This window comes from Crinia signifera, chromosome 12, assembly GCF_055691185.1.
Source record: "Crinia signifera chromosome 12, ASM5569118v1, whole genome shotgun sequence".
Lineage (NCBI taxonomy): Eukaryota > Metazoa > Chordata > Amphibia > Anura > Myobatrachidae > Crinia > Crinia signifera.
Genome location: NC_139228.1, coordinates 66706679 through 66714932, shown reverse-complemented (window position 1 = coordinate 66714932; position 8254 = coordinate 66706679). Strand labels below are relative to the sequence as shown.

Sequence of the window (8254 nt, the reverse complement as noted above, 5' to 3'; positions counted from 1 at the left end):
TCGCCACTGGATTTGGGTGGAGTTTTACTACAAAGTGAGATCTATATTGCAGTTTAAAAATAAAGCAGTCAGTATTTTCCCTGCACAGAAACAAAATAACTCACCCAAATCTAACTCTCTCTGCACATGTTACATCTGCCCCCCCTGCAGTGCACATGGTTTTGTCTATTTGAGAAGGAATTTGCATCTGAGCGTGAACCAGAATAAGGCCCTATATCTGTTGCGCTTTCTCCGGCTAGTGATAAAGTTGGGCGTGGATTTATCCTCAGTGGGATCTTACAACCGACGTTCTCTTCTACCGCTCTTTATTGTCCTCTAGAATATGGCAATGGCTTAAACTAGACTTCTATGATCAGAAATGGCTTTCTGCTCGTTTACGGGACAGACCGATCACTGAGCGCAGTATGGAGTTCTTGTTATGGCGTTAAGTCGGGTACACATTGGAGCGACCACCAATTGTTCCGACTTTACTGACAATTTCCCTTGAGCACAGAACCCAAGTAAATGAGTGCACACACACACCGCAATCTTAGCTGAACATTATTTTACATTGCATACCTCCCAAGATTAGCATGTTGGGGATCGGACTGCATATGCCCGAAGGGACTTTGCATTAGGGGAGTGGCCTCACTGGGATGTTGCGGCCTTAAGCCACACCCAATTTTCCATCACCATGGGGGCATAATTAGCGTTCCGTGAGCTGTTGGCCATGCCCCCAGCCCCTCGGTTTCACTGAGTAGATGCTATTCCTAGCTTCTCTGCTGAGCAGACCAACGGCAGACAGGGGGGACTCAACTGTCTCCCCCACCCACGGGACACACACAAAAAATGGGACTGTTTGAAAAGGACCAATCCCTACAGCTCTGCGGCCCAGCTAGTAACGGCATCACATGTTAGATTCTCCACCTCTATGATCTAGATTAGTATATGGGCAATATTAAACCACCGCTTTACTGGCATTTATATCCTGACTTAATTGGAGATTCTCTGTCCCAGCGAGCTCTGGGATAGAGAACAGGCTGTGCCAGGTCTGCAGCATCTGATACCAATGTCCAGGCCTCTTGTGCATGAAGCTGGCAATCTAATGACAACATCATCATTCCTCATCCTCAGATGAATACACTCCGCATCTGCCGAAGCAGGTACCAGTCTGCACATTACTCCCTGAACCACACACATTAATGCCAAATCACTTAGAAAAACACAAATTAATGAGATGAACATGGGAGCTGTCCAACCTCTTCCCACACTGTGCACCATCAATCAGTGCCACATTATATATTTATATCAGATGTTATTGCGTTACATTAATCCACCACATCCAGTCCAGGTTCAGGACAAACACTGGACGCCGCAGACGGGGCTGGTTACCACCAGAAAATGGAAATGATTCATTTGTTAGGGAATTGGTTGAGAAAAGGAATCATTTTATTTAAATCATTTATTTCTAAAGCACCAGCGTATTTATTTATTACCAGTTATTTATATAGCGCACACATATTCCGCAGCAATGTACAGAGAATATTATTACCAGTTATTTATATAGCGCACACATATTCCGCAGCGCTGTACAGAGAATAGTTGAACAGTCACATCAGTGCTTGCCAGGGGCTGGCTGGCAAATTTTAGCCTGGGGGGCAAGTCCAGAGCACAGGCCCATAAGTAACAGCGCATTGATAAATGGAGGTTTTTCATTTAAAAAATATGTATTAATAAAAAAATAAAAAAAACAATAGGACACCACAGGCTGCTCCCCTGTATAATAACAGGACACCACAGGCTGCTCTCTCTGTATAACAGGACCCCCACAGGCTGCTCCCCTGTATAATAACAGCTGTATTAAGAATATATTTTAGGGACATCACATGCCATCAATAGGGAAGCCCCCCCCCCTCCCCCATTGGAAAAAAGAAACCACACAACACACACACACACACACACAAAATATCCCCCACAGGGGAAAAAAACACATCGGCCTACACAAATATAAGAGACAACTGGGGGTAAATGAACTTAGTAAAGCTTCTAAAAAGAGGTGATGTTTCCCATAGCAACCAACGTCAGATTCTGCCTATCATTTCTCTATTGCACCCTAGAAAATGATAGATATAATCTAATTGGTTGCTATGGGCAACATCGTTGTTTAGAACTTTCAGTAGTAGACACTCCATATAGAGAAGAGGTTTTTTTCACAGTACACTAAGTGAAAACCATTAATATTTTATTTATTTGTCCAACAGGAGTCCAAGTGGGTTACATAAAAACAATGAGTGGATATCCAAACACCACATACATCAGTATGCTGGAAAATTCCACCAAAGGCCTAGATGCCGAATGCATGGATAATGAAAAGTTTCAATGGATATTTACCTACCAACCAATTTACATGTGGTTCATTTTTATCGTGGGCTTCATAGAAAACCTGTTTGTCATCTCAGTCTTTTTGCTTCATAAAAAACGCTGCACGGTCCCGGAGATCTACCTGGGGAACATGGCGGCGGCGGATCTGATCTTCGTGTCCGGTCTTCCCTTCTGGGCCATCTACATTTCCAACAAATTCTACTGGCCCTTTGGCAGCTTCCTCTGCGTCGCGGTCAATTCTCTAATCCAGCTGAATCTGTTCAGCAGCATCTACTTCCTCATGATGGTCAGCATTGACCGGTACTTGGCTTTCGTGAAGACCATGTCCTTTGGCCGCCTGAGAAGATCTGGATGGGCCAAGGTGAACTGTGCAATTATTTGGGTCTTCGCCATGGTGGTGAGTTTGCCAAAAGTAGTGTTCCGGAAAGTGCTATTTATTCCTAGTTTGAACACCACCGCCTGTCTTATCGTGCCCCCCTCCGATGACTGGCACATTGCCACCAATGTCATTATGAACGTGGTTGGCTTTCTGATACCGGTCATCGTCATCACATTCTGTACTGTCAAGATTACATCCGTCTTGAGGAATAACGACATGCAGCACTTCAAGGAAGTGAATAACGAGAAAAAGGCTACCTGGCTTGTGTTGGCGGTGCTTTTGGTGTTTATAGCATGCTGGCTTCCATTCCATATTTCTGCTTTCATTGATACGCTGGACCAATTAAAAGTTTTCCCCAAGTGTGCAGTGACGGGATTCAATCACATTTTTAACCAAGTTACGACCTACATTGCCTTCAGTAACAGTTGCATTAATCCCCTCCTGTACGTCATGGTTGGTAATCATTTTAGAGTGAGAACAAGAGAGGTCTACGACCCCCTTCTACCTGAAAGATACAGACGGAGGAAGTCATCTGCCCAAATGTCCACCTCAGACACAACACGTGTTTCATTCTCAATAGAACCTTCCAAGAAAGGATCCATTGCTTGAGACTGTTCGGTTGTAATATGTTATAGACTAGTGTACATGAACTTCAATCATTTATACTGCTGACTTAAATTCATCCATCTTCTCATGGAAGCAATAGCGATGAGTGATTCAGCATACAAAATGGCTGCCTTCACTGGGTGAAGAAAAATGGCTGCCTAAGGCCCAACTCTGCTTATTTAGGCGGCCATACTGGACGGATCCTGCTGTAGGTTCCTTGAGTTTAACATCCAGAAAACCCAGGGCCTAAAGGTGTACTTAAAATAGCCTGCTTGGGATAACATTGTTTATCACCTGGATCCATGTCATGGCCATTGTTTAAGGACAACACACATGGCGATTTGCGACTATGATCAACAACATGGCCGCCAGTTTCAGCTATCCCATACTTCAGCCAATATAGATCGTATTCATTTCTTAAGGTTTTGTTTTAAACGATTTGTCCGGATGTTTCCCTTCAGCCATTTTCCATTTGAGCAGTCCATGACCACAGAGGTCCCTTATAATTACCTGAGAGCATCAGGCACCACGGCAAAATCCATTGAGACAGAGGGACAGATGTATCAAGCTTCAAAATGTGATAAACAACCAGCCAATCAGCTCCCAACTGCCATGTTACAGGCTTATTAAAAATGACAGGTAGGAGCTGATTGGCTGGTTGTATATCACTCTCCATTTTATCGCTTCTTGAAGCTTGATCCATCTGGCCCAGAATCATGAATACAAACATCAATCTGAAACACCTGTTAAAATGAAACAGGAGAATTGTATCATTGGCTTGAACAACGCTTCTCTTGTAATAAAATCTCAGCAAAATTATCCTTTAGAATTCTATTCCTTTGCACAATTATGTTGCATGATATTAATAAGCCCCACCCACTCATGGATTTGCCAGTAAGTGAAGAGGGGGTGGAGCCAATCTGCGGTAATTCCTTTAGAAAGGCATTATTTTGGCCCTGCCCCCCTCACAGCAAAATGTCTAGAGATATTCCATTCTATATGGACTGGATTAAAATGATGCAAAGGCATACATGCAATACAACATGTATCAAGTATTAATCTACCTTAAAGGCTTCTCTGCACCAATGCGTACAGTGCCCAAGCAACCACTTGGCAAAGGAATTAAGTGAATATTTATTAATAACAGAAGCAAAGTAATGATTCAGTGTGCAGAATAGGTTTCTGTGTTTTAATGATTTAGGTCTATACAAATAAAGCCTACATAAACCCAACTAATACAGTATGATTTCGCTGTACAGAAAAGCATCACTCTCTGTTATATAATACAAAATTGAAGACACGGAATGTAATACTTTTTCCTACCAACCAGATGGCGCTGTTATTACTGACCTCTATAGATAGTACGTAGCCCTGCCCACTATCAAAACTACTGTATATAGTCTACATTAAATAGTGACATCTGCAGGCTACAGGAAAGTATTACAATGCCAGCTCCGGGCAGGCAAGGCAGTTGCAAACAGCGAACTATTTGGGAGCTCAGCCGCACATTGTATTCTGAGGGTCCTATAGTAAATAGGTGTGAGAATTGCCAAGCAAACATTTTTATCTTTCATAATGACCTGTAATGTTACCGTATATAGGAAATATAATTTTTTTACACAACATTTTTTAGTTTAATTTATATAACAAATGTGAGCGACGCTGGCATTATTAGTGGATATTATGCACATTTTTGTGCACAAAGAGTTATAAGCACATTGCTGTATGAGAAGAACTTGGAAATTAAATGTCAGGGCAATACTATATGAAATTGGGGATCAAAACTATAAATGCACAGGTCACATCTCCTGAAATGCTTGGGAACAGAAGAACTCTGGGTGTCAGATTTTTATGTACTTTGTATTTGGATATACATAAGAAGATTGCATGTTTGCTTCATAGACACCTTATACACGCTATACACGCGGCCTGAAGGTCATCTTATACCAGGATTGCCTACCCTCGTGGAATGGCCAGGAGGGTCCCAGAAATTGGGAACCCTCCCGCATTTTCCCTCCATCTCCTGCGAACCGCCCCTCGGGGAGGGGGCTCCGCGGGTCAAATGACACGATCGCTGCATTTTAGCCCTGCCCCCCGCAGTGCAATTCCTGAAATACTGGCATTGCACGGTGGGGGCGGTCACAATAAACAATCAATCTAGACATGCCCCCAATATGGCAGCCCATCCATGGCTCCGCCCCTTAACCACCCCTTTTCCCCTGCTTCAATGAGCTGGCTGCCCTCTCTGGGAGTCTGCAATGATGTCTTATACAATACTTGTAATAGTTGTGTGCACTACACAAAGGCCCTGATTCTGGTTCACTCGCAAAGGCAAATTCCTTCTCAAATGAACAAAACCATGTGCACTGGAGGTGGGGCAGATGTAACCTTTGCAGAGAGAATTAGATTTGGGTGGGGTTTTACTTCAAAGTGAGATCTATATTACAGTCAGTCAGTATTTTCCCTGCACAGAAACAAAATAACTCACCCAAATCTAACTCTCTCTACACATTTTACATCTGCCTCCCTGCAGTACACATGGTTTTGTCCATTTGAGAAGGAATTTGCCTTTGCGAGTGAACCAGAATTAGAGCCAAAGTCTGTGTACATTGAAACAGCTGGAATGTCTTACAAGCCAACAATTATAGCAGGGGTGGCCAAACCTGTCCTCAAGATCTACCAACAGTCCATGTGTCTCAGGCAACCTGTAGGAATGAATGCAGCAGGTTTGAAAATGTGACAGTTAGTAATGATTACACCTGTGCACCAGCTAGGCGATTTGGGACATGTGACAGTTAGTAATGATTACACCTGTGCACCAGCTAGGTGATTTGGGACATGTGACAGTTAGTAATGACTGCACCTGTGCACCAGCTAGGTGGTCTGAGAAATGTGAAAGTAATGACTACACCTGTGCATCAGGTAGGTGATTTGGGAAACCTGGACCATTGGTAGAACCCAGTGGACCGGTTTGGCCAGCCCTGAATTACAGTAGTGTGTTCTTGTATATAATTTCAAGATTTATAAGACTTCGGAGTATAACAGATCCCATAATTCCACAGTCACTAGTGGCTCCTGCGTATCTCACCAGCTCTGCACTTAGAGGCGTAACAGAATGAAACAGAGGAATGGCAACATGGAGAAACAAACATTTGTTTTCTTTCAGTTGATAATACAATGTTCTATGTACAATAATATATACACCCTGATTGGACGCTGCTAGATAAGGACATTCTTCAATGCAAAAAAAAAAACCAGAGGTCATGTACCCCAAGACCTTGGAGCAAGATAAAGTACTTACTGGTTCTAGCAGCTAGATTCTCCATATTCCAGCATCTGCTGTAGGAGCTTCGGTCATTGACCTGGTAAATCCTGCATACCTGGCTTGTTACGTGTACTCGGATATCCGCTCAGAAGGGTACCTTCAGTTGCTGTGGTCTCTGAGTATCCCCAGTCTTGCTACGTTCAGTCTGCACCAATGCTAACATTGTCCTGATTGAGCACCTGTGGAAACTCCAGTTTGATGCTGGGATCAGCTGTAACCCCTTGGTTGCCTGATTGCTGATGTTTATTCTCCATCATTATCTCCTTTTTTAAATCTTTCTGAAAGGCAGACAAGTATGACTGTCAGTGATGCGAATAACTCTCAGTATTTGGGATATGGCAACGAGGTAGACATTGATTGGGTTGACCAATGAAGGTCGACAGGGCTTACTGTAGGTCAACATCTGATATAGTGTTCCGGAAAAAAATGATTTTTTTTTAGACTAATGAATGCGCTATACCAGCTGCCACTAGGTTAGAGTGCCACCTGAAATAGGTCCACACTACTAGGGTCAACAGGGTTGGAAGGTCGACACAATCATTAGGTCGACAATGGCAAGGTCGACAGTCAAAAAGTTAACATGAGTTTTCACTTCGCGTGACAAACTCATGTCGACCTTTTGAATTTCCACCGTGCCATTGTCGACCTAATTCTTGTGTCGGCCTTCCAACCCTGTCGACCTTAACCACGTTGACCTAAGTCAGGTGTCAACCTAAGCCTTTCGACCATAAGTGGTTGTCCCAATGTATGTCGACCTAAATTAGGTTGACCCAATGACCCATCCCCCAGTATGTCATGTGTAGACAGAGGTGGGAGAAAGAGTCGGCATTTGCACAGTACATGAAGGTGACCGGGCCCAGATGGGCACTCTAATGCAGTGGTTCCAAAACTTTCTTGAATTACAGCTCCCCATGGCCCAATAAATGATTGGTACTTATTTCCTAGCACGGCGCCAGCGATAAAAATGTTATCCATCGGGTCCTAAAAATTTGCATCGATCGCATCGCATGCAACCAAATACCATTGCATGCGATCGACGCGATTTTTACATTGGAACCAATGTTAAATGCCCCCCAGACCCCAATTTTCATTGTATCTCCACCCTGATGTGTCAAATGCCCCCCCCCCCCAATGTTAACGCCACCCCACGATTAACACCAACCCGAAGCGTGGCGAGTGCAGCGAGCCCACAAGGGGCGACTTTTTCATACCCCACTATCCTGGCATGGAGTTGATTTTATATAGTGTGGCGAGCGCAGCGAGCATTACTTCACAGGTATTACGCGTCCCCTCGCCACGCTTCGGGCTAGGTGGCTTGCTACGCTCGCCACACTATATAAAATCAACTCCACGCCGACGTGGATAGTGGGGGTATGAAAAGGTCGGAGGATGCGTACCGCAACGCTTTGGGTTGGCGTTCATCGTGGGGTGGCGTTAAGAATGGGGGGGGGGGCATTTTACATACAAATTACCCATCAGGGTGGGTATACAATCAAAAAACTGGTCCATTGGGCCATTTAACATTGTACCCTATATAAAATCGGGTCCATCGCATCGGTCGCATTGTATGCCACTATAATGGC

General features: G+C 43.9%; 1 pseudogene across 4 annotated transcripts in view; it reads left to right on the top strand.

The window, feature by feature from the left end:
- Nucleotides 1–4948, top strand: part of LOC146049672 (B2 bradykinin receptor pseudogene) — a 34327-nt pseudogene extending 29379 nt beyond the window's left edge. For 2 of the 4 annotated variants that reach the window (XR_014466178.1, XR_014466179.1), the window contains exon 2: nucleotides 2241–4948. The product of XR_014466178.1 is annotated as a B2 bradykinin receptor pseudogene, transcript variant X3 (transcript). The remainder of the gene's footprint in view (nucleotides 1–2240) is intronic. The other 2 variants (XR_014466177.1, XR_014466176.1) reach the window with 2 other exon arrangements.
- Nucleotides 4949–8254: the final 3306 nt, after the last annotated feature.